Source organism: Ipomoea triloba, chromosome 4, assembly GCF_003576645.1.
Source record: "Ipomoea triloba cultivar NCNSP0323 chromosome 4, ASM357664v1".
Classification (NCBI taxonomy): domain Eukaryota; kingdom Viridiplantae; phylum Streptophyta; class Magnoliopsida; order Solanales; family Convolvulaceae; genus Ipomoea; species Ipomoea triloba.
Genome location: NC_044919.1, coordinates 19,771,064 through 19,798,738, shown reverse-complemented (window position 1 = coordinate 19,798,738; position 27,675 = coordinate 19,771,064). Strand labels below are relative to the sequence as shown.

Below are 27,675 nucleotides of genomic sequence, written 5' to 3'. Positions count from 1 at the left end.
AAACCACAACAGACAAACTCTTCCGGGATCTCAAAGCCTTCGAGTTCGAGATGTTCCCAAGAGATGAGGACATTGTGGATCGACGAAACGTAGCACTTGTTGCTGAGCAACCATCCACATCTTCAAGGTCAGACTCTAATCCTATGAATGTTATGTCTGACGAACAGTTTGCTCTCTTTGTGAGAAAGTTCAGGAAATACATGAAGATGAACCAGGAGAGCAACAAAAGTTCACCTTCCTCCTCAAGAAGGAAAAATGAGAGATATCCATCCAGAAGGACGGAGGAGGAAAATCAGGGTCTATGCTACAACTGTAGAAGACCGGGACATTTCAAGGCCGAATGCCCTTACCCACTAGTAAGCAAGCATCAGGGCCAAGAAGGCAAGGATTCCAAGAGAATAGAGGAATCCAGGGAGAAGCCAACACAAGGTGGCTTCAAAGGATCATCAAAGACGTATCAGCGCAGGAAGGCGCTTGTTGCTGAAGAATTCGAGAGGACAATCGAGGAGTCCGAGACGTCGAGCTCCAGCGAAAGCAGCAGCAGCTCAGAGGATGAGAGGGGGCTCATCTGCTTATACACCGAGGAAGAGGAGAATCAATGCCTAATGGCCATTGACAACGAGGTAACCTCTACTCCTACATCTCGCTGCTCTACTTCTACCTCTCGTTGTTCTTCATTTAAAAGCGATGAGGACCCCTTCGAGATGTTGGAATCGCTCAGAAGGAACCTTAACATCGCCAATAGCACTCATGCTAGAGTGATGGATGAAAACAGCAAGCTAACTGCTGAAAGAGATATGCTTAAGAACGTCTCGAAAGAGAATTTGGAGCTGACTCTCAAAGTAAGTGAGTTAGAAGCCAAAGTAATCCTACTGGCTGAAGAGTGCAAAGCTCGAGAGACCAGAGAGCTTAATCTTAGAAAGGTCATAGCATCATACACTAATTCCTCCAAAACTATGGAGAAAATGGTAAATGATCACAGACCTACTAGTGATAGAACCGGTCTAGGGTTCCGTCAAGACTGTCTCTCTCGAGATAAACAGACCAATGGTTTGGAAACTTCAAATAATGGAGGATCTCAACCCAAACCAAACAAAGGTCATAAAAGACCAACAGAAAAGACCAGAGTAGCTATTCATAAACCGTCCCTATACACTAGCAATGGAAAGTATAGGAAAGCTACGAAGAATGGCCGGGTAAACAATATCGAGAGATCACCTTGCTATCTCTCGCAAGGCCATTCCAAGTACAAAAGGAGCTACATTCCATATAATGCGCCTCAAGGCAAATATGGAAGGTCTGAGATCCACAGAGTTAGGAACTCACGGATGGAGAAAGGCAGACTCTATCCATCTAGTGAGAATTGGTCATCGAATCATAATTTCTGGAAGAAACCTCACTTCCAGCAATTTCACATGACCAAACAGCGTATGAAAGGCATGGTGCATAAGCCGATCGAAAAGTCTATACCTAAGTTGATTTATGCACCAAAGAGGCCCAAAACCTTTGCTAGCATTCCTTATGATTATCAAACGTACAATGGCTACATTGCACCTAGGCCCGGAGTAATGGGTCCAAGGTATAAATGGATGCCTAAACTCACTAACCAACCAGGACCCAAAGTTTGGTACCTAAATCTGCTTGATCTGCTTGCAAGGGGGAAAATAAAGGGAAAAAGGGGGAAAATACACAAGGAAGGACATCAACAACTGGCAAGAAAAGGGCAGCAAGTGAACCAGCTGGACCTCCTCCAAAAGTTCCAAAATCATTGAGCAAACAACTGGAGGAAGCGAAAAGAGCAGAAATCTTAAGGGTCCAGCGTACACTGGAAATGGAGAAAAGGAGAGAAGAGGACAGAGAAAGGAGAAGAAGAAGACAAGAACAACAGTCAGAAGAAGAAAGAAAGATCGACCTTGTCATGACAAACTTTAAGTTTGGGAGCAGGGAAGATACTGAACAAAAACTGACTCTGGAGATATTCAAGCTTCTGAAGATCACTGGAATATCTGTTCACAGCAATATGTCTCCAGAAGAATGCATTGCATGGTGGAAAGATGGAGTGATTGATGGAGAATTCGTGGGGGAAGCTTACAGAAACTACAGGCATCTAGATGTTACAGACGAATACATAAGCCTGGTAAATCCGAAAGACCCCATCAAGACACGAGAAGCTATTAACAAGAAGAGGGAAGCCAACAACAAGAAGTAAGCTCTCGTGGCCCAAACTCCATCTTATTACAGTGTATTGCTGTTTATGTTGTTCTTGGTTCTATATGTTTTTGGTTTAAATTTTTCTACTAAGCTCAGTTATGTAAACATTCCCTTAATCTTAATATATATATCTTTTGCTGGGGGTTTTGTGTGAATTTGCTTATTCATGCTTTAGTAGAATAATTGTCAAACTTACCATATGCGCTGAAAATAAAATCTATGTTTATCCTCTATCAAATCAGCCATATAGAGTAAGTATAAGTGTTGGCATCATCAAAAAGGGGGAAATTGTTAGGAACATAATGTATTAGGTTTTGATGATACCAAAAATGTAATTTAGAATCCCCTAAAGTCTCGAAAGATAGGAATCAATGTAAGTTCGACAAGTAAACTAAGAGCGAAAATACAACCGGGTAACTTGAGCTGAACTCGGAAAATATTTAAGCTTGAGGTAAACTTGTATGAACATCTTAGAAGACTCGTGTTGTAATTTCATAGATAGATCAGTAGAAGGCACGAGACGACACTGGAGGAATAAGGGTCTGCGAGACATCAACTAAGTCTCGAGACATAAGCAGAGTTCGAGAGGTAGGACCTCTCGATACAACAACCCAGTTCGAGACATAAGCAGAGTTCGAGAGATAGATCTCTCGATACATGGGGATCAAGACATCAAACAATCGAGACATCAATCTTGGTCTCGATAAACTGACACTTCTCCAAAAGGTTAAATGACAGTCAGGAAGCATGAATAAAGTTTGGAGAAGAAGAATATCATGGAGATAAAATATTAAGGAGGTGCCAGAAGTGGATGCCACATCAGAATTCCACAACAAACGGAAAGAAGGTGCACTAATCCAAAGTCGGTCTTATTCCCTAGAACGAGGATCAATGGGAATTTAAAAAGAGTAACTTTTACCAAAAGTAGCAAGTGGAGCATGGACTCAAGAAAGTGGATTATGGAATATCCACTACCAAACAAAAAGCTCAAGTTACAAGACCACCACTCCATGAAAAACGCTGAAAAGATGCAAGTCCCATACACAGCATGGGAGACAAATTTCAAACGGAATAATTTTCCCTCCAACGGAATTATTCCTTTACTCTCATATAAAAAGGACGTGAAGACACAGATCAAAAAAAAGGGGGAACTTTCGTAAGAGATCGGTTCGATTCGAAAATCTTAAGAGGTGTCTATTTCAAACGTTCAAGTGCCTGAGCTCAATCCGGAATATCATCCTGATATTCAAAATAGCGAGAAAACACATCTTAGTGTTTGAGAGAGTTACAAAGCTTAAACTGCTATATATCTAGAAGGTGACCGAAGCTGCTCTACATCGAAGTTGATTCAACGATAGCTTTTGGTTAGATTGGAGCTTGTTACATTCAACTGTGACAACCAAAGGTCCTTGCTTTGAATTAAGCAAGAAGAGGCGGAGTAACCTGGCAGCTGTCTAGTGAAGATCCTGAGGCTTGAGGCGGGCTTGGTGATCAAAGCTCAAGTGCTCGAGAGGTGGAGTAACTGGAAGCGGGGAGAAAAACCTGAGGAGAGGCGGAGGAACCTGGGAGCTGTCTTGTGAAGATCCTGAGGCTTGAGGCGGGCTTGGTGATCAAAGCTCAAGTGCTCGATAGGTGGAGTAACAAGAAGCGGGGCGAAAAACCTGAGGCTTGAGGCGGGCTTCGTGATCAAAGCTCAAGCGCTCGATATTGTACTAAAAAGGGAAGTTTTAGTGCAATCCTTCTAGGGAGTTTCTGGAAGAAGAGTGGACGTAGGCGGGTTGGCCGAACCACTTAAAAATCTCTCTCGCATTTACTTTCTGTATTTATCTCTCGCTAACCTCTCGATTGCACTGCATATAAACACACCTCTCGAACTAACTCAAACTCGTGCTAACTAAAAGGGGATAACTTTTCCGCTACGCATAAAACTTTGTCTTCACCTCGTGAGGTATCGAACCTAAACATCCTGAGTTCAATACACACGAGAGGTCGAAAAGATTTGCAAAATCTTATACAAGTCTATTCCCCTTGGGACCAACAACTCTAAATGTTTGTTCTTGGGCTAAGGTTGAGGTTGGATGTGGAGGGTGAATCTTTGAGTATCTTTGTGTATTTTGGGGCTTTATTTGCCATTGTGAATATGGGCACTATTTGTCATTTGTGTATATGGGCATTATTTGCCATTTGTGTATATGGGCACTATTTGTCATTTGTGTATATGGGCACTATTTGCCACTTGTGTATTTGAGGACTATTTGCCTCTATGTATTTGGGCACGATTTGCCTTTGTGTATTTGGGCACCATTTGTCTTTATGATTCGAGCATTATTTGCCTCTGTGAACCGAGTTTGGGTTTGATACTTGGTATGAGGATTGGTGTGTTGGTTGGAGGGTAAGGGTTAGTACTTATCCTTAGGTTGAGGTCTGTTTGGTCTCTTACTTGATTCTTGAGTTATATCGTATCTCGTTCATTGTTGATTATTTTATGATATATTCCTGTTCATTATTCTTGGATATATTCTTGTTGAATTTTTGATTCGGTTGATATTCCGTTATAGACTTGTTGTCTTGTGCAATTATGTTGGATATTGGTATTGTTGAGAAGTCTTGGTTTATCCTTTATTCAGCGTGTTGTTGTTGAGTATCCGATTTTAAATGCTGAACAGTTCGTTGGTGTATATATTCTATATGGGTGTTAATCCTATTTACAAACTTATGTATATATGTATTTCTTTGCAGGTGTGAGTGGTGGTTGCTTAGCAGTCTTTTGCTAATGGTTTCTTGTATGTTTTCCAGGTATGGAATAAGTCTAAGAGAGAGCGCGTTAGAGCTTATCCTTATGAGGCGGCTTAGACTAGTTGTTGATGTTTTAGACTTTATGTTTGGGCCTGTGTGCCAATGATGAGATTATATACTCTTGTTTAGATTTTGGATGTTTTGGATATGTTTTGAGGATTTATATCTATACAGCTGGTTCAGTTTTGGTTAGCATGTGCATCTAGGCCATGCTTTCCTTACCTAGATGTGGCATGATAACCCTTAGGTTAAAATCGCTTCCGCTATGTTATGTTTGATAGTTGAGATAGACAACTTTTGTGTTAAAGTTTAGCTATCTCAGCTTGTGAAAAGTTGGGGTGTCACAAAGAATATTTTGGTTTGAATACCACAACAGAAACGATAATCCACAAAGGGATGAATTATTAATTCTTTACAATTTATGATTTACCACTAGAGAAATGGGGAGAGAAGTTTGTTGAATTTCATACATGGATGACTACCAGAAACCTGGTAGGGAGAGACATTTTCAAAATGTAACACCCCCATTTTTAAGTCCAAATTTCCTTTAAAAAAAATTTCTTTCTTAATAATTTACTAAGATCATTGCAGAAGTATACAATACTTAAATGAGGATATTACCGCCACACTTAGGCAACCAACAGACCTAAGTGCTAAGGCTAAACCACAAAACAAAAATAAAAGATAGTTCATAAGTCTTAATTACAATAACATCATAAATCCCTATTACATAAACTTCCTAAGCCTTGATAGCCCTCGGGATCTCGGTCTACACAGCAAACCATGTCAAACATCACTTGTTACTCAAATAGAGATTTCAAAACACAACAAGAAAGTAAGGGTTAACAACACTTGCTAAGTAAGGGACTGCCTGCCCCTAAAAATACTTTTAGAAAAGAGGAATACTTTACCAAACTTAAAAAATCAGCTGCATTGCCTTTATTTTAGAAAATTCAGTTGTGAGGATAAAATAATAAAAGTATATGGAAGCACAATACATACATAATCGGATAGGCTCCTTTATACTTAGGCCCTAGTGAACAAGACTACCCTTAACACTTCACACATTTCCCATTCTCAATGGAAATCGGACTCTAACCTTAAGTGTCCACACCCCCGAATGAGGATTCTAAGCCTTAACAGGAAGTTACCAGTCCTAGTAACCAGGATAACGTTTCTACTGACTACCGTGTAAATTAGGGTACATAGACCTGCCTCAACAAGACACACCATAGTGCCCTAGTATCCGAGGATTGTTCCTTACGGGCACTCCTCAACATAAATATAATTCAAATCATATATTCACAATTCTCACAAATTTCATATAGCTTCCATAACTTGGAAATCATTTTGATTGGAAATTTTTCTTTTGCTCATAAATAAATTTGCAACGCAATATTTTGGTTAATCCTCAATTCTCAATCTTACAAAAATGACATTTGTTTAAAGATCCTTCAATCACATTTGTTCCAAAATCAATTTATCAAAAATCTCACACTTGGGTTTAAATATTGAGTATACATCAAAAATATTTTTTTTTCTATAAGTAAAATGATGGCCCTTAGGTTCCAAAATTCACTTCTTCAAGAATAAAGTACACATAACTACATTTGTACTCCAGAAATCAAATACCATTATACACATCTAAAAGAAGATTTTAATCAAATATAATTTAAAATATACATATATAGTAACTATTCGTACTAACCAATACTCAATATTATTATTATTCTTATTATTAGTATTATTATAATATAACATTACGTACATATATACCTACAACAAACTTTTACCCTAAGGAAGAAAATCATTTTATAATGGTATTGCATATAGTTCAAATAGTAATGTACCCGTACATAATAATACGGTGTTCATAATAATAAATATATACCCATACATACAGTATATAATATGTATATATACATAACCAGTTTATAGTTACAAATACATACATACGGTACATAACTTATATACATATATACACGGAATATATATATATATATATATACACACACACACACACACACATACGGTAGGCAATATACATATACACACATATGCTAAATACTGATGAGTAAAATATAGCGATAGTAAAAAGAGCACTACAAGAAAACTGTCCATTCGTGAGAAGTAAAACCGTCACTAAAAGTTCAAAAACCATCATAAAAAACTTTTACTGAAGGGAAATTTACCATCGCGACCCGTCGTTATATCTTCCGTAGATAAAAACAATTAATGAAGGGATATGATACCGTCATTAGTGAGCATATAGTAATAGTATATTTACCGTCGCTAAAGTGTTCTTTTTGTGACAAAGAATCCCGTCGTTAATACAACTATTCACTAACATAATTTTCTCTCATATATTCTTTTAGTGATGGAAAATCCCGTCATTAATATTATTATATTTTATTGTCAAATATTTTTTTTTAATTTTAATTTGTATATATTGTTGTTGCTCATTAAATATTAATTTTTGTAATACATTTTTTTGTCATCGACATTATACTGTAATTATAGATATTGTATTAGTACAATTTATAGTTTTAACAATAATGCAATCAAAGTAAACTCATCAATATATTAAAAGGCTTTATCACTACAAAAATGAAATGTGTTTCACACAACTTTGTAAAGACTAAAGACAAAGAAACTAATTATAACAAATATCCATAGTAATGTATCTATTGGCTATTTTGCCTCAAGTCTTTTGTATTTGAACTAATTTTGCCTCAAGCCTTGCAAGAATAGTGGTGCGCTCAAACCCCTGCTTATCATCTCACTTTCAGCTTCGGAATCACAAGTCACTGTCTGTTGACTGCCAATAAAACCCCAAAATGTTTTAGTATAATCTTAAGACATACAATTTCCAAGCTTAGAATTCATCAAATGATCTATCAATATATGTAATAGAGCAAGGAGAAGGGTGACATCTACTATGGCATATGATTAAACAAAAATTTTATGTTAAGAAGAATAATAATCATATAATGATACTACAGATTGCAATAGAACTATTCTGTGTGCATCGCCCTATTCTTTTTCGAAGAAAGGAAGTAAAAAATTTGTATGTACAGTGAAGAGTTGTGTGTCCAGGAAGAGTTGTTTCACACCATACAAAGACAAATACAAATACAAACTGAAAGCATTCACAAAAAGAACCGTTAATATATAATACTGAGCATTAGAAACATACCTTCATACAAGGTTGATATCGATAGGCGAAAGATTCGATGCAACTGTCCTTCAAGAGCAATGATACCTAATAGAAGAAATATTTAGCTAACCAGGAGACTGCACATCTACAAACCACTGAAAATCTTGCAAAATTTGCAGCAATTGAAGCAGCGAACAGAATTAGCATAACCAGAGACAGGAGCAACTAACATTTCTTACTGGTTTTCTCTTAAAGAAATCATGATTGCATATTTGCATTGACCTTGAACTTGAAATATTGATATATACCCTTGAGTCTTGAACTAATAGTGGCTTGAAACTTCAAACAATTTGCTCTTGTTCACCAGCGATATTCTCAGGGAACAGATCAACAATTCCCAGATATTCATGTTCAAAGAATCTCCCACAAAGACTAATCTTTTCATCCTCAACATCTTCAACATTTTTAGGCCATCAAACCTTCTCATTTCAGTAGAAAAAACTATGAAACAAAAAGCAGTAAAATTACCAAATGCATTGATTGAACTTCAAAGTCTAACAAGATTCAAGAAAAAGTTTCAACCTTGGAACTTGGCAGCCACTTGATTTCCACCTGAGCCTGAGGTAATCGATCTATAAATTGTTGTAAATTGCCTCTAGTGAGCCTTTCTAAGGGAAGAGAAATTGTGTCCTCCTAAATATCTACTTTTTTCCATTCTACTAGCCAAGTCCTCACTGCCTGTATCCTCTAATCATACTGACTTGCACCTCACAAACTAAACCAGTGAGTAGGCAGTAGCTAATCGATTGGCTACCACCAAAAACTTGAAACCCAAAAAGTATATACACACACCAAACTAATTTTTTATTTGAATGTAAAACATTAAACCCCAACAGAATTTAGTGTGAATTATTGAGAGAGAAATCACGAGAATTTAGTGTGAACTATAAAGAGCAAGAAAGCATCCCTCTATACGTATGAGCTCCCTAAATATTACTCCATATTTAAACTTAGGTAACTAAAGAAGATATACCAAACATCCAGTTATTTATTGATAAAACAAAACTAGAAAGAAATATGATAGCTTCAGAAAAAATAGAGGAAATAACTTACAGAGATTGCTTTATTTTTTATTTTTTTTTTGAAAACTGTGAGTATATATATCAAAAACCAAGTCTGTACAATGGCCCAAAAGTGGCCATAATAAAAGAGCTATACAAGTACTCAATCATGGTGCAATGCACTCACTATTACGTGGCATTCATCAAAATAAGTGCCTAAGTGTAGGCCACCTTCTCTTCACTGTCAAACCATGTCTCCCTATGCATACAGTTTCAAGCACCCTCAAGCACACAACATGCAATGAGATGCGCAACACTCACGACCTATACAAGTATCCAACCCAAAACCTTTTCTCATACATTTTTCCTTTTCATCATCTTTTCCATCTTTCTTCATCTCATATTTTTCCTTTTCTCCACCTCCCACCCTCTACCTGCAGACCAACTTTAACTGTACAGATCTCTGTATTTTAGTCAGCAGAGTCTTCACAGCCTGCAAGCAGAGCAATGGCTCCCTCAACCACCCTCTAAGCACACACAACTCTCCAAGGTACAGAACTATGTAGCTTATCCAAGAAGAGCTTTGAAAGTATGGCTTAGAGCAATGGTATCTCACTCCACCACCACCCTTGGACCACAAGCAGCCCACCCGGCCTCCTGCAGATCTCTGCATTCATATGAAGGGCAGCCTTTTGTGCCCGGATCCAAGCAATGGCACAACTCCCTCACTCCCACTCACTCCCTCACTTTTGATTTGCAAATCATTTTCAAACCTCATGCATATTCTCCTTCCACCCTTAGAACTTGGAAAGCCCTCCCCCTACAGATCTCTATAGTGTCACGGGAAGGACCCTTTACCTCCAAGAACTAAGCAATGGATCATCCCTCAACACCTATTCACAAAACAGCCTCACCTTCACCAAATAGATACAAAGTTTTCAGTGGTGAGCATCACCATCTCATAGCACCAAACAGAATATTCAAGCACATAGTCATGCACCCATCCCCCCTACCTCTACATACAGAGATTGCTTTAGTTCCCCTATTTTAGGAGGAATGACATCTTGCAACTTATTCCACCTTATATTACTGAGAGATACACAAAAACAAAGTGGAAAATGAAAAGAGAAATAAATAAGTATCCAATGTAAAATTGAAAATCTGGAAGAAATGAAACAATGAGCTAGTCAGCATAACCTAATAGTGTAACCCCTCACTCATTCCAATAAGCTGCGAACCTACGTACCGGTCACGAACCGTAAGGATTTTTAAATTATGTGTTCTGTCCCGATTGTCCTAGGAAGTGGGTTATTAGGCACCATACCATTAACCTTGAATTTCCTATTTAATTAAATTAGCCCGTAAGAGAGAAAATTTATTTCGACCCTTGTATCGCAGTATTTCGCGATATACCAAAAATTATCCGATTTTTCAAATTAGTGACGGGATTATTTTCAAAATAATTTTGGTTTCAAAATTCTTCCTATTTAAATTATTTTCCACTGAAACTATATCTGTTTTAATCTCGAACAGTCTAACCGAAGATATTTTCCCTTACCCACCACAAAAATGTGACACTTGGCAACTCCCTACACCACATGTTATTATTTAAATATTTTTGAAGATGATCAAAATGGAAACTTGATCTCCAAGTTTCTTATTTCTTACCTTATAAGAGACAATGTAGTTTGATCTCCAAGTTTCTTCATCCCTAAAGTGTTGCTATAAAAGGAGACTTGATCTCCCATTTTCTTCATTCCATACCAATTGGCCGAAATTTAGAGAGGAAAAAGGAGAGGAAAATTCTTCATCTTCTTCCTTGAGTTCAAGAAGCTTCATAGCCAATTTCTTCACAAGATCATCATCTATTCGGTAAAATTCCATTTTTATTCAGTTAAAAGCTTTGTTTTCTTCCCTAGAACCTAGCTATAGGTTAAGATTTCTTAAAATTTTTGTTATGGTGGTATGTTTTGCCTAGGGATTTTGGTGAAAGAATTGAGTAAAGGAGAGGATTTAGCTATTGATGTTTAAAGGGTTTGAAGGAAAATCTAGCATCTCAAGTTTCTTATCAAATGGCTAGAATCCCATTAAGTGTTGATGAGAGTTTTGGTCTTCAAGGGTAAGATTTCATTTTCACTAAAATTATTATTTACCTCATATATATATATATTGATATATGATATAATATGATATCAAAATTATGTGTTTTGCAAAATTATGTGCATTATGATGTCCATGTGATCACAAGTGCATTGCAATAATATGTGTATGATTCTCGAATTATCGAGAATTGATTTTTACGGGTCAAACCCGTGTATTGAGTAAATGCTTGGCTTGGAATTTTGGTGTTATGTACATATATGTACTAAGAATGATATATTCTTATGGAATGAATTATTGTGGAGAAAAATATGTCTTGAGAAATTATATATTTTTGAAGAAAATATTTATTATGAAGAAATGATATATTTTGGAAATTATATGTACATATTTAGTCTTGGAAGATAAGAATACTTGCTGTGGGTCTGAGCCGGAAATGGGCTGCGGTCCAGATTATTATGAGCACTTAGGGCTGCGGTTCTATTTGCTATTGATATGAGAACCTAGGGCTGCGGTCCTATTGATTGAGTATTGGTGTGGGTTGTTTCCCCATCTTGGTATTTAATCCTCCTTGACAAATATGTTATTTTGGGAAAAGTATATCTCCACATTATTTTGGAAAAGTATATTATGAGATAAACGATAAAAACCCAAGCCTATATTTTACGGGGTGAAATGGAACTTACTTAGCTTATGCTAATTTTGGGATATACACCCCTTTGTTTTTGTGTTAAAATGATTTTTGCAGGTGAACATGAATAGGATGGAAGTTGAGGTTGAGATCTACTCTATCTTAGAATAAACACCCTGGAAGTTTTAGCATTGTAAGAAATACTCGGTTGTATTATTTATTTCCAATTGTATTAAGTTGGACTTGTGAGAATATTTGATGTTGAAAGTTTAGCCTTAGCGTTTGGGTATAGGAGAGATACCTAAGCGTGGCGGTAACACCCATTTTCTTTTGGTTAGATGTATAAGCTTCCGCAATATATTATTAGTGATTTTGTAATAAAGTTAAGGTTTGAAAATTGGGGTGTTACAAATAGTCTACAAAATAATTCTACACTAGGCAGGCAGTAACCTATAGTCTGATAAGAATAAACAATTGTACTCTAATATTTATTAGAGCCTTCTAGTGATGAAGTGAGAGGAAATAAAAAAATTCTTGAAATATTTGAAAACTTAAAGCACTGCAGTTATAAGGCTTAACAAGTGAAAGCCTATATTTTACTAATTCCTTCCTAACATTTGATTGGCATCTAAGCTCTTATTTCCTTTTTATTCAATTTTCAGAGGATGAAACTAGCACACATATCAGAAGTTTACAAAGATAATCGATTAGCATAATGTATTCAAAATATTTCTATACCAAGCTTTACACTCCTCGCATGGTACCATCAGGTCATCTGAATTATAAGGCAGCTCATACTTGCAATACCTTAAAAAGAAGCCACAAATAATTAATAATCAAATGTGTAATGCAATTGAAGAATAATCAAATGGTAGAAATATGAAATTTAACATTTACAATTTAAAATTTGAAAAATAATAATCCGTATTAATTAGACTGTACCATCTGCTTGAACACTCAAACTCAAAATATGTAAAAAAGAATGAAAAATCTTTAAAAAGTTGCATAATCTAGCGAAATAGTACCTGGAAACTTGTCGCTGACGTTGCTCGTAGCCGCAGCTTGCAACCATTGCTCAGATGAAGGGAGGGAGATCCGGCGGGCGAAGGAAAACGCAGTTGCTCGTCACAACCGCTGCTCACGCCGACGGCCCGCGGAGAAAACAGATCTGAGAGAGTGAGAGTCGTCGGTGCAGGCGGTGGTTGCGTCTGGTGAGAGAGAGAGAAAGGGAGAGGGTGAGTGAGAGCGGAGAGTGAGATGGACAGATCAGATCTGAGCGGAGAAAACACATGACATTGTCTTTGTGTTTAATTTTATTTTATGTATAAGATGGCGCCCAAAAACAAAGTTTTGGTGGAATTATATTTTAGTGAAATAATTTGTATAGATCTCTAGCGACGGTAATAACATCTTTCGTATCAATAGCGAGGGTATATTTTTCAAATTAAAATTTCGTCACTAAATCAAAAACTTTTAGCTAGAGTACTTTTTAACCGTCACTAAAACTATGTAAATAATACATTTAGTGAGGAGATTTCCTTCCCGTCACTATTTTTTTGTCACTAAAGATTGTTTTTCTTGTAGTGGAGGGTGTAAATGTCGTTCCGCTGAGGATTGAGACTGGCACGTACTTGTATGATATATAGAATTCTAGGCAATAAAGTATTGGAATTCACTAGAATCCAGGCAAACTAAGATTAAGGAATTGAAATAAAATAAAAGATGCAAATTAAATGAGGAATAAACTATATGATAAAAGAATGGGTCAGATTAGGGGTATTGCAATCTTGATGCTCTAACAATCTCAAAATTAGGGAAATACTACCTTCATTCCATTTTATTTGTTTGATTTGGTTAACGAGGCTTGACTGAAGTTATTTTTAATTCAATTTTTCATAATATTAAGTTTAGTATTAGTATATAAAATTTATATATTTGGAAACTACATTAAAAAGACTATTAAAAACAAAAAATTAAATTTAAAAATAATTAAAATGGAACAGAGGGAGTAACAATTAACCAAGGGATTTATTGGCAATGCACTCAAGAATTTAGTTCAGCTACTTTCGTAATCAATAAACTAGAATTAGGCTAGGATTGCCCCACTTTCGTGATGCATCAATCTTAACCTTAAAAACACAAAAGCATTATAAGCCTCCAAATTACCCCTATTCTCATAGTAGGAAAAATTGGGTTGAAATTGGTTAGGCTGAATCTTTCACCCAACGATCATTTTGATGAAATCCTCTACAAAGCAAATCAATAAAAGCTGCGCATTAATTATCAATAAGATAAATTTATAATCCAATTCAAACATAAAACCCCTAGGTTAATAAATTAACCCCTTTATGCAATAATCATAAACCTAGCATCAAGAATAACAAGAACACTGATACACATGATTTTATACCTTAATTTGCCCCACGATTCAGGAATTTTGTTGCTTATTTCCTTTACCTTGATACATTTAAGGCTCGTTTGTGTGTTACAATTGATTAATCTTAGTTTATTCACAAATGAGGAGCAAAGGAAAGATTTTTGGTCATCTCGGACTAGTTTTCGAGACATGAGGAATCTACCCCGGGACGGAAAGGAGCAACGGAGCACGAAAGGAGTCAGAAGAGGACCAGGAGGCCGCATCACGGCCGTGATCCCCACCGCGGACAGCAGCTGGCTACTCCACATCACGGCCCCGATCCCGTATTTATTTCGCGTTTTTCTGATATTTGGGACATTCCAAGCCCTAGTTTAGTTTAGTGCAGTTTTTCCCTTCTTTAGAGTTTTCCATAGCATCGAATAGAGCAGATTTACATCATTGAATTCGGTTACAAGCTTGGAATCATTGTTTGGATTGGGATTGCTCTCAAGAATTGTTAGTAAAGTTTTCCCTTTTATTCTTTAATTTTGCAGCTATGATTTCAATAGTTAACTCTTGCTTTGCTTGGTTTACTTCAATCATGCGTGAGTAATTCGCTTATGGGTTTGGATTAGGGTGTTATTGATAATCTTGATATTCAATTTATGATTATTGCATAAATGGATTGAATCTTTTACCTAGGGTTTATGTTGATTTGGGGTTTGCTTTCTACTTGTTATTGATTGATGGCCACAATTAATTGCCAGTCTAGGTGATGGATTCATTACATTGAAAGTTGGATGGAGACCTCGAGCCTTACCAATTTCAACCTAATTTTCCTACTATGAGAATAGGGGTAATTTTGGGGGCTTACAATGCTTAGGTGCTTAAGGTTATGATTGATGGCATCACGACAGTGGGGCAATTGTAGCCTAATTCTGTTTATTGATTACGAAAGTAGCTGAATTGAATTCTTATGCGCATTGCCCATAAATCCCTAGGTTAACTATTCTTTCCTTAATTCTGAGATTGTTAGAACATCAAGATTACATTTCCCCTAATCTGAACCATTCCCTTATCATACAGTTAATTCCTTAGTTTATTTCTTTTAATTTCCATCATTCAGTTATTAGTTGCTTGAATTCTAGTTAATTGACATACTCTAGTGCCTAGTATTCTTAATTCATACAATTACGTGCCATAGCCCCAATCCTCAGCGGAACGACAATTCACACCCATATTTTCACTCATCATTTATACACATCACATTTTGGCGCCGTTGCCGGGGATTGGTTAATTTCGTTTAATTGTGTGATTATTTTCTTACTAGCATTAGAGTTAGTGAATTTTAGGAGATCAAGTTTTTTTTTATTCATTATTCAAAAACAAAAAAAAAAGTATTCTTTATTTGCACTAACCCGTAACCAATTTCTTCCAAGAGTGTTTGTGGTTGTGTTTGACATTAGGTTTACCTCCTCTTATGCACACTAGATCGAAAGGGAACACGAATCTTCGTCCCTACGATCCAAATCTTGAGAGGAACTTAAGGAGGGAGAAAAAGGCGTTATGTGATTGGCTTCGAGAGTTCCAAGACTTCGAAGTAGACATGGAAACCGGAGACAGTAACAATACTGGGCAGCCAGCCCATACTGGTGTCAACACACCACAGCACAAAGAGTGCAAAGAATGCAAGAACTTATCGATATGCAGGTGGAATAGCCCTGCTGCTAAGGCCAGATGAAAGTAACATCAAGGCCAAATCATCACATGAATTTGAAATAGCTGAAATCTCAATTTCTTGCAAAGTTCCATGGCTAAGTATCCATGTGCTTGACCTCTGATAGGAATTGGTCTCGCCAGGTTCCGAACGACTAGAGTATTTTTTTTTTGAAGGGTATGATGATTCTTACTCCACAATGTCAAAGAAGCCATATATATATTTGAGCTTTTGCACCCTCTGGGATTAGGTCGAGTATCTGTTAAGCTTTGGTCAATTTTCTCGATGGGGTTCTCAAATAATCACTCCCATGGTCAATTTTCTTGCAAGAGAGTGATTATTTGACATTGGGAAACGTAACGTCAGTTGTCGACAAGATCCTATTTACTTTTAGAAAAATCTGAAGAAAACAAATTAGGTTACTATAGTCTTTACGACTAAAAGAGAGTAACTTTCCGTCTGCTCTCGAACGTGTCCTGTTCACTTTTAGAAAATCGAAAACAAATTAGGTTATTGTAGTCTTTACGACTTTTGTAAAAATCAGAATACCGAAGTTGCCCCTAGAACTCACTATATAAAGGCATCTTCCAAATCCAATTCAATCAAGAACCTTCCCTCTCTCTTTCTTTCTCCATTTTTTTTCTTCTCCTTTTTTTTTTTTTTATTTTTGGAATCCCCTTCTTTTTCTTTGTGTAAACTTGAATATGAAGTTACTTCATCCTCCTTCTCTGATCTTATTGACTGCCTAGTTTCGGGATACTCCCTTTGGGACTCTCATTTATTCATGCTAGATAGTTGTTTCGAGGTAACCCCCATAACGGAGCGGTTTAACGATTCCCTTTCTCCAATTTCTCCAATAGACACTGAACAGAGTCACAATGGGATCCGAGGTAATACCTATAGTATTATACCTATGTGAATTTAAAGAATGGTTAATAACAAACACTTCACCTCATAGGTTGCAGTGATGACACTAGTGTGGAGAGTTTTAAGGTAGGTGAGGTCACAATTGTGGAGGATAATTCAAGCAAGAAGGGAGGCAGAGGAAGGTGTCTTGCTCCATCAACGTTAAGCAAGGAAGTTATTTCCAGCTATTTCCACATGTCAGTTTATCAAGCCGCAGAGGAGTTAGGGATGGGGGAAACGACGCTCAAGGAAAGGTGTAGGAAAGTATGAATCCCTCGGTGGCCCCATCGAAAATTAAAGAGCTTGGAAGCCCTAATGAAAAATGTGCAGGTATATTCTCTCAACTCATCTTGATATTATGTGACGAATATGAACGATTTCATCAGACAGGATTTTGAAGAGAATCCGAAGGATGCTGTGACAAGGGCGACTATAAGGGTTTTGAAAAATAGGCATAAGCTACTGTCTGACATGCTAGGTTCGAACTTAGATCCCGAGACCCTGTGTTTGAGGAATGCCTACCTCAAGTTAAATTACTTGAAGAGAAAGCTTAGAAGAGCGATGATATCCTCATCTCCTTCTGTAAGCTTCCCTTGGACTCTCGTTTCTACCGCATGTATTGGTATAGAGGGTGACGAGGAGGATATGGATATCCCCCTGAAACAACTTTTGAGAAGGTCGAAGGCGAGCCCCCCCCCCCCCCCCCCCCCCCCCCNGTGATCATTGAAGGTGTACCCCCCCCCCCAATGGATAATGTGACCCCTCTTTTTTTTTTTTGTAAATATAATAATAATAATAATAATAATTTTTTCAAAGAAATGATATGCAGGCATCTAAAAAAAAAACTAAACTTACTAGAGAAAAATATTCAATTGCCAGGAATTTCGTGAAATGCGAACTAAATTGAAATGAACGTATATAAGCTAACCTTTCTCAGGGGGATACATGAAGTATTATGCTTTCACCAGGCCATATTCTGAAAGGCTAATACGTTAACCACATACTGGTTAGGCATCCTGCAAAACTTAAAGTATTGACTTAATCATCAACTTGAGTTTATACTTATTCTAACCTTTTTTATCCATCCTTGGTCCTTAACCGATTACCAAGTTACCATCCACCTTCCTTTCCATCCTTATTCTCAAACCAATTGACAAACTAATTTTTTGCTTTTCTATCATTCATATAAGCACTCCGCTTGAATTTTGTAAAAAATCTATTATAAAACTTGTTCAACAAGTTGAGTTATCTGGTTAGCTTGTTCTTTATACATTCATACCTTCCACCTTTCTTTTTTAGAATGATCGCCTGATATTTGTACCAGGACGCCTTTTGATCTTCCTTTCGTTTTGATCGTGTTGGTCTGTATTCCATCCAATGACTCCTTTAAATTTATATGCAAGGAAATAACTTTATTAAATAAAATACGAGATAACATTGACAAGGAAATGTTAATGGTAAAATCTTTTGAGACGATAAGAGTTCCAGGTACGCTCAATCAATTCTCCCTCCATCGTTTCTAACTTGTAGGTACCAGGTTTGACAATGGCGGACACCCTATAGGGTCCTTCCCATTTCTTCGCCATTTTTCCTCCACTGGTTGGTTGACTGGCTTCTCGATCTTGCAGGACCAAGTCACCGATATCAAAGTACTTAGGTTTAGTGCGGGCATCTTGGTACCTTTTGACTGAGCGTTGGTACTCAGCCACTCTTCTTTCCGCTACATCTCTTCGTCCCTCCAGAAAGTTTTTCTCTATTTGCATGGTCTCCTCATTGGTTTGATTGTCATATAGCTGGACCCTTCTAGTCGGGTTAAGGATTTCCACAGGTACCTTGACCTCAAACCCACTGGTCAAACTGAAGGGTGTTTCTCTAGTTGCTCGGCGTGGTGTGGTCTGGTAAGCCCAAAGGGTGTAATCCAACTGGTTGACCCAAGCACCGCCTTCTTCTTCAATTCTCTTTCTGAGGCCTTCCATAATGGTTCGGTTGCCATTTTCCACTTGTCCATTACCCTAAGGATAAGCTACCGAGACTTTGGTGTGTCGGATGGCATATGTTGAGCAGAACTCGGTGAATGCTTGATTGTCAAATTGCTGACCATTATCAGTAACCAGATGTTCTGGAAAACCAAAGCGATAAATGACTTTTCTCCATAAGAACCTTCTACATTGGTACTCAGTGATGGTGACCAGTGGTTCATCTTCGATCCATTGGGTGAAATAATCTATAGCCATGATGCAGAACTTGTGTCAACCAGGGGCCACAAGTAATGGTCCGAGAAGGTCTACCCCCCATCGAGCAAATGGAATTGCAGTGGTGATAGGGGTGTAAAAAGTAGCCGGTCGAGTTTTCTTCTGTGCGAACTTTTGACATACCTCACAGCGTAAAACTTTTTGGATGCAGTTTTGAACCATACTAAGTCAGTAGTATCCCTGAATGATCAACTTCCTGGTCAGAGTGTTAGCTCCCTGGTGAGCAGCACAAACCCCTTGATGAACTTCTTCCATCACTTCCTGAGCTTGTTGAGGCAGTAGACACTTAAGCAGCGGTCCGCCAAAAGACTTTTTGTATAGCTGTCCATCTAGTATCACATATGTTGGCGCTCTTCTTTTTATCTTAGCTGCTTTTTCGAGATCATTAGGGAGTTCAGCTTGAGTAATATACTTAACTAACTCTTCAATCCAATCATCCGAGGTCCGCACCTCTAGGGGGAACACTGCGGCGATTACCAAGGTTTCCGTACTTGGCATATCAACTATCTCTGTCTTGCATATTCGCTTCAGGTGTTCGGGTATCCCTCCCAAAGATAACTTGGATAGGATGTCGGCCTCCTAATTCTCCAACCGCGGCACATGATGGATTTCATAAGTTTCCAATTTGGTGAGCAGCCCTTCGACAACATCCTTGTACAGCCTCATGTTTTCTCCTTTGGCCTCAAAAGCTCCTTTAATTTGTCCGACTACCAGCCTGGAATCCGTGCGGATCCGAACTTTTCGAGCACCTAAAGCAATTGCCAGTCACACACCCCCGATCACGACTTCATATTCGACCTCATTATTATAAGCCTTGAACTTGTATATTAAGGCGTAATATACCTTGAAGCCTTCTGGGGATGTCAACATAACTCCTCCTCCACAGTGCTTTGTACTGGCTGCTCCATCTGCGTTCAATACCCACCAATCAGCCTGGTCATTGATTAAGGATCGATCGCCCGCAGACACCTTAGCTGAACATTCAACTATGAAATCTGCCAAGGCTTGAGCTTTTATCGAGGGAAGCGATTTGTATTCCAAGCCATATTGTGTTAACTCTATCGCCCATTTTACCATTCGTCCAGAGGATGTTGGATTCCTTAACACACTGGCCAATGGCTGGTCGGTAAGCACTTCCACAAGATGCGCTTGAAAATAAGGGATCAATCGTCGCATGGTAACCACTAAAGCATAGACCATTTTTTCCAATCGAGTGTACCTTATTTCCGCATCCTTCAATAGTTTTCCCACATAATATACAGGGTATTGCACCTTGTTCTCTTCACGCAAAAGGACTGAACTGAGTGCTTGGTCAGAAACCGCGAGATATAAATACAAGGTCTCTCCTTCCTTAGGTTTAGCTAGCAAGGGAGGGGACAACAAGTACTTTTTCAATTCTTTGAAGGACGTCTGGCACTCGGCGGTCCACTCTAGCTATCCCTTTTCCTTATTACTTCGAAGAACGGCAAGGCTCTCTCGGCTGATTTTGAGAGGAATCGGTTGAGAGCCGCTAAGCATCCAGTCAATCTTTGGATTTCTTTCAAGGTAGTCGGTGGCTTCATGTCCAATATTGCTTTTACCTTCTCAGGATTGGGTTCAATTCCTCGTTGTGTGACCATATATCCTAGAAATTATCCTCCTTTCACAGCGAAGGCACACTTCTTCGGATTCAACCGCATATTATATTTCTTCATGAGCTCAAAATTGGCTTTCAAATCCGAGGAATGCTCGGCTGCTTCCTTACTTTTGACCAGCAAGTCATCTGTAACACCCCCAATTTCTACTATAGGATTAAACATAAATAAACAATCTTTCTTACTAACCGTACTGAAGATAAATGCAGAAGCAAATTCAAACTCTAAACCAATGGAGTGTTATGCCACGCTTGGACCACCACTAAGCCCAAACGCAGAGGCTACAAAGCTTTCTAACTACAATTCATATTACAACAATTCACTAACCAATTTACAAATCAACTATAATACAACATTTTGGGTTCTATACTAAACCGTTAAACCAAGAGTCAACTCCAAGAGGTAACTAGTTCTACGTCGCGCTCTCAAACTAGCCAGAAACTTCAGATCCTGAAAATATTAAGGTTGGAAAAACACAAACAAACAGAATGCTAAGTAAGCTCTACTCCGCCCTGTAAAATAATACATTAATAGTTTGGAAAATAGATATACTTTAAAATAGATTTTTATACTTAAGTATACCATACTCCATAAACCATTTAGCCAAAGGCTTAAAAAGAGCGTTTCCAAAAGGATTTTCCATCATAAGTAGTAGTTCTCAAAAGATTTAACTCACACCAAGCATAAGCAAGATATAAACTTTCTCAAGTATAATATTAAATATACTTAAAGCAATATAGTAATTTTATAGCCATCGCTAGTCACTCACAAGGTATCATAAGTAAGAAGAATTCATAAAATAGCCTTTCTCAACATCTCTATATATCATTTCAAAGCATAACTTTCCAAATACTCATTATAGATAAATAGTATAATTCAAGTATGGAAGAATGTATATAGCTCATTACTTATAAATATTTCGAAAACATAGTATATGTATATGGAGGAATTCAAATCATATAGTTTACTCAACCAACAATCATTTCAAGGTATAAATTTTCTCAAGTCATTCTCAAATATCAATATAGTCAAACAATACATAAATGGAGGTATCCCAATCATCCCAAATCATAATCGAAGAGTCATATATCACTAGTGTGGAAGTAACAATGGGCCTAGCAAGGCAGGAACTCCACCGCAGCGAAGCCCTAGTGAACGGTGCTTCCCATACAACCGCCGCCACCGCCTACCAGCGGAACCTCACTTCTCACAATATCAATCACTCTCAATATCAATGGAAACAGAACTAGAACCTTAAGTGTGCACACCCCCTAATTGGGATTCCAAGCCCAACGGGTAGTTACTAGTCCTAGCAACCCAGGATTTTTCTACCAGGTTACTCCTCAATACTAACCCATAGGGCCTCAGCCCACATCGCAATTCACATCATAATCCACACAAAAAGAGATAAACCTCCAAAATAAGTACATTTTTATATGTAATTCCTCCAAGATAGAAAAAAAAATCTTTCAAAATAAGTTTCCTTTCCTCCAAAAATAAATATAGCTTTTCATAATCATTTCATACATATACTCATACTCAGACACACTTGTAAGTTATAAAAAAAATCACAAGTTAACAAAAGTACTATAATTTGCTATTTATCACACTTTGAACCAAAATGCATTTTTAAAATAGTTTAAGGACACAAATAGGATAAATAGCACATTTGATAGGGCAAAGTAGTTTTGACGGACATAGAAACTTACCTCGAGCTCAAGCTCTAACAACCGATCTTAGGCTCAACTCTCAAGCTAACCACTTCAATAGGAAACCTGCAAACCGACCAATCTTTATTCATTAACTATTAATATTAATATTGATAGTCATGCTAACCCATTCCATCATAGTACTCTCATAACCATTATCTTAACCCACCGACACTTCCTTAGCCTAATCTTCTAACCTTCACCCTTTAATAACAATAATTGCAACACCTTTCTCCACCATCAACAATAATCCTCATACATCCAATAATAACCCATAATTATCCAAAAATCATTACCAACTTTAATAGCTTTTACTTAAGTCATTAATTCTATCCATAGTCCATAACCTTCATCATTAGTCCCACAACCATCATTAATCCATAATTAACCCTTAGTCATCATCAAACCATTTCTTCATTAAACCGTAAACACATCCACGACAATCTTTAATCCAATCATCTAGTCATTATATATTTATTGTATCATCACCACCATCATCATTAATAATAAATTCCATAAATGACATTTAATCACTATTAAGCTCTATCATTAGTCCATAACTATTATCAAGTAACCATTATTCAATTAATCACCCTCATTAGCTAGTAACCACCTTTTAATCTCTTTCAATTCATGATCAAGTTCCATTAAATCATAATCCATTCATCATCAGTTCATGACCCATGTATAACATTCAAGCATCATTAACAACCACCTCATAATAATCTATCACAATCCATAATCAACATTTAGTCATCCATAATCCAACAATTAACCTTAATCACTCTTAAACATTAATTATACTCATTAGTAACTACTTACCTTCTAATCCATCATTAAGTAATAATAGATAGTTATTCTTTAGTCATGATAGTCTTCAACAACTTCCACCATCATCAACACCATTAAATCATCGTATTCGCATCACTAATTTTCATTATTAAATCATAATCCCCATTTAATCTATTAATCCAACCATTAAACCTTAATAACTATCATTAGCACTTAATCACTTTAACTAGAGCTTGATTACTTCACTAACTCCACTGTTAATCCATCATTAATTATTAAATCATAATCATTAGCTCAATCTCACATTATTCGTACACTATTCATCATCTAACCCCATTATTAACGATAATATAACCAATAATTAGTTCTTCATTAACAAATATTTGCTTCATTATCAATTAATCCTTAATCTAGCATTATCTCACTAACCCACCACTAATTCACAATAATTGAGCCCTAACCAAAGTCATTAGCATACCAATTACCTTCATAATCCAAGATTAAACTACCTTTGCTTCATCATTACCTCTAAACATCCATCATTACTGCTAATCCATGTCTAAATCTCATCATTAAGAACTTAAATTAGATCATTAAGTCACCTCACCTTATTCAAACCCAAGCTCAGCTGCCAATTGCCGTTGCCTGCTACTGTCCCTGCCGCGTACTGTTTGAGCTCGCCGGAGAAGAAACGTCGCCGCTGACCGTCATAGTCGCCGGACTCCAGTCCGCTGCTCACCGCCGCCGGCTACTGCTCGCCATCGACCAAGGGAGGAGAAAGGGGGTTGCTGCTCTGTTCATTGGAGGGATATGGCGGTGGTGCTGCTGGACACGACCGAGCGCGAGAGGAATCAGAAGCCGCCGAAGAAGAACCCAAGGTCGTTGGCGCTGCTGTTGTTCTGATCTGCTGTTTCGCTGATCCCGTTCGAACGAGAGAGAGACGGGAGAGATGAGGAAATTTAGGGTTGTTGACTTTGGGGTCTTCTAGAATTCTAGGCAATGAACTCTTATGATAAGGATGATGAACATATGCATAGATATTTATGTATATAGGGTTAAAATTGTCTTGGACTCAAAATAATGGGGCTTGATTAAATTGGGCTCAGGAATTTAAATAATTTGGACTAGTAAATTGGGACATGAATAGTTTTGGGTTCAAACTTAGGCTCAAAACAATGATATAAGGGTCACAGGTTCGTCTCAGATAAACTTTTGGATCAAAATTTTGATAGATAAATTTATCTATTAAATAAGGCTTTTAAAATCATAAATAAATATATAAATATTTCGTATCAAATCATTTAAAATAAAGAGTCTAAAATATTTAATTATACTCTTGCTCGATGAAAATTTCTTGTAGAAACTAAATTACATAAATAATTTTATTTTAAAAGCTTAATAAAATAAGAGTTTAGAGAATATGATTTTTGGATAATAAAATTATAAGGTATAAAATAATTTATTTGAACTCTGAAGCAAGAATAATTTGTTTTTGGAAGTATTTGGGTTAAAAATATTTAAGATTGAAAAATAAATTTCTATTTTCAAAATATTTTATTAGAATAAGGTGGTTTAGAATATCGGGGTATTACATCATCGATGTAAGCTTCCATTCCCTTGCCGAGTTGCTCCCCAAATATTTGAGCTATCATTCGAGTGAAGGTCGCACCAGAGTTCTTGAGGCCGAACGACATCACCTTAAAATAGTAAACTGCATTTGGGGTAATGAAGGCGGTTTTTTCCTCGTCCTCCTTCTCCATGAAAATTTGGTGATAGCCACGAAAAGCGTCCATAAAACTGAGTAGGGCACACCCGGCGGTCTGGTCAACCAACAAATCTATCCTCGAAAGGGGAAAGGGGTCCTTGGGATACGCCTTGTTTAGGTCGGTGTAATCCACGCACATTCTCCATGTTGGAGGCTTTGGAACCAACACCACATTGGCTAACCATGTTGGGTATTTAACCTCCCGGATATTGCAGATCTTGAGTAGGGTTGCTACTTCTTTCTTCACAAATTCACGTCTTTCTGTAGCTAGGAACCTTTTCCTTTGAACCACAGGTCGGGCTATTGGGCTAACAGCTAATCGGTGTGTAATCACTGATCGGTCAATCCCGTGCATGTCTTCCGGCCCCCACGCGAATATCATCTTGTACTCCCTTATCTGGGTGGGCAATCTCCAAGACGACTTCTTCTAACTCAACGGTAGGCTCCGGCCGTTCTACTGATTCCTTCTGCTTGGTTTTTTCTGCGATGGTATGGACTCGCATGTATTTTTCCCCAATCGAACGACAGGCTTTAAGATAGCAAAACCGAGCCATCCGCTGATCGCATCTTGCAACTCCAACTCCTTCGGGCGTTCTAAACTTTAAACATAGGTGTTCGAGTGACACGACTGCTCCAAGGTCTTCCAAGCCCGGACGACCCAAAATGATATTATGAGTGGAGATCAATTTGAGCACCACAAATTCCATGTCCAACTTTCGAACTCTTGGGTATTGTCCGATCTCGACATGTAAAATGATGGGCCCTTCAGCTTCAATGCTATCACCGGTGAACCCAGCCAATGGAGTCATAACCGGTAGGAGTTTGGTTCGATCTAAACCGAGTTTGCTGAAAGTATCTGCATACATCACATTTACACTGCTTCCTGTGTCCACAAATACTCGCCGAACGACTGTTCCTTTTATTTCTATGGCTATCATCAGAGCATCTCGGTGTGGGACCGTTCCATGCTGTATATCATCATCTGTGAAAATGATCGGGTCCCTTCTAGGCTTCTTTGGGGCGACTACATGTTGAATTGCCTCCACATAAAGCTGTCTACTCCATTGTTTCCTTTCCCGAGCCGAATCGCCACCTTCTGGACTGCCATAAATTATGTTGATCACTGGTTTGATGTGTTTCCAATTCTGTTCCTTCCGTCCTTCTTCTTCATCCACTGGTCGTTTTCCTCGATCGTCTGGAGTAGGAACTGTTTGTTTATCTAAAGGTGAAGCCATCTCATGCCCCGTTAGCGGCGGTCGATGCGATTAGTTCGTTGATCGATCAATTGGACGACCTTTCTGAATCGGACTCTCTATTTCCCTTTGTAGTGTTATATAGTACACTCCTCCGTGGAATGCCCAGATCGTCAGTGATATCGACAATATTTCGCATTATTGGGAAATCGTGGTAGATTTTGGGCAGGCGGCAAAGGCGGCAGTGCAGGAGCATCAATATGGCCAACTTGACGTACTTCATGTAAGGGTAAAGTACCTTGTGTTCGAGTCCCACCAAGTTGGAAACCTGATGGCTTCTCCAATCCATTTCGACTTTTATCCCCTCCAGTTGGGCGGTCCCTTGGACGCTGCTCAATTTCTTCTCGAGGTCGTTTGGACGACGACCCTCCTTCCTGCTTCTTCTTTAATTTCAAAGCTTGCTCAGTATCGGCATATCGATTAGCCCGCTGGATAGCTTGAGCATAAGTATCAGGAGTATTATTCCGCAAATCTTCGAATAATTTACCTGATCGAAGTGAGCGCATACACATCATTAAAGCAGATTTATCATCTATCTCGTCCACCGCCTGTATCTCTTTTTGCCACTACTTGACGTAGTCTTTTAAACTCTCGTATTCCCCTTGATTTACCTCAGTAAGATCGGTAAAGTGTTTCCTAGCTCGCGTGCTACCAGCGAAACGGGTAAGGAACTGATTGGCTAGATCTTCAAAGGTACTTACTGATCCATGAGGCAAAGAAATGAACCAATCCTGAGCTATTCCCTCTAATGTAGAGACAAATACATGGCAATACATAGGATCCTTAGCTCCAACTATCAGCATTTTGGCTTGGAATCCCATTAAATGATCACTAGGATCACTAGACCCATCGTAAGTAGGCATAGATGGGAACTTAAAATCCTTCGGGACTTTGTAATTTTGGACTTTGGCAGAAAAAGGGTCGGTGGACAACTGAAACCAAGTGGTAGGTCCGTCTTTCCCCTTTAAATGGCGTTGTAGATTGCGCATCTCTTCATCCAATTCTGCAATCTTTCGAACCTGGATTTCCCGAGTTTGTTCAGGGGTCTCACCGCTACTTTCTTCAATCGTTTGAGGGCCACCCTTCTCATGTCGTTCCTTCATCTCTTCCATGCCTTTCAATCGTCGCATTGCTTCCTCGTGCCGGCGACAAGGATTGTGACGGGCATATCACGGAGCACTGGTAGCCGTATTCTCATGGCTCAAACGATCAAAGAATGATTGGTGACTGCGCGATCCTTGTCGATTAGCCTGAGTCCGTGATGGTTCCGGTCGACGCGGCGGACCAGATTTTTGAACACCATGTCGAGGTTGGTAGCAAGGTCCACACGATCGG

At 38.1% G+C, this 27,675-nt stretch overlaps 1 long non-coding RNA gene across 1 annotated transcript; it reads right to left on the bottom strand.

Annotated features, from left to right (window-relative positions):
- Window positions 1-12,469: 12,469 nt before the first annotated feature.
- Window positions 12,470-24,317, bottom strand: LOC116017134. Its single transcript, XR_004097844.1, has 6 exons — window positions 23,930-24,317; window positions 22,531-22,596; window positions 17,864-21,271; window positions 14,123-14,203; window positions 12,982-13,164; window positions 12,470-12,763 (listed from the first exon to the last, which is right to left on the bottom strand). It is a non-coding gene; the product is annotated as an uncharacterized LOC116017134 (long non-coding RNA).
- Between the last annotated feature and the right edge of the window lie 3,358 nt (window positions 24,318-27,675).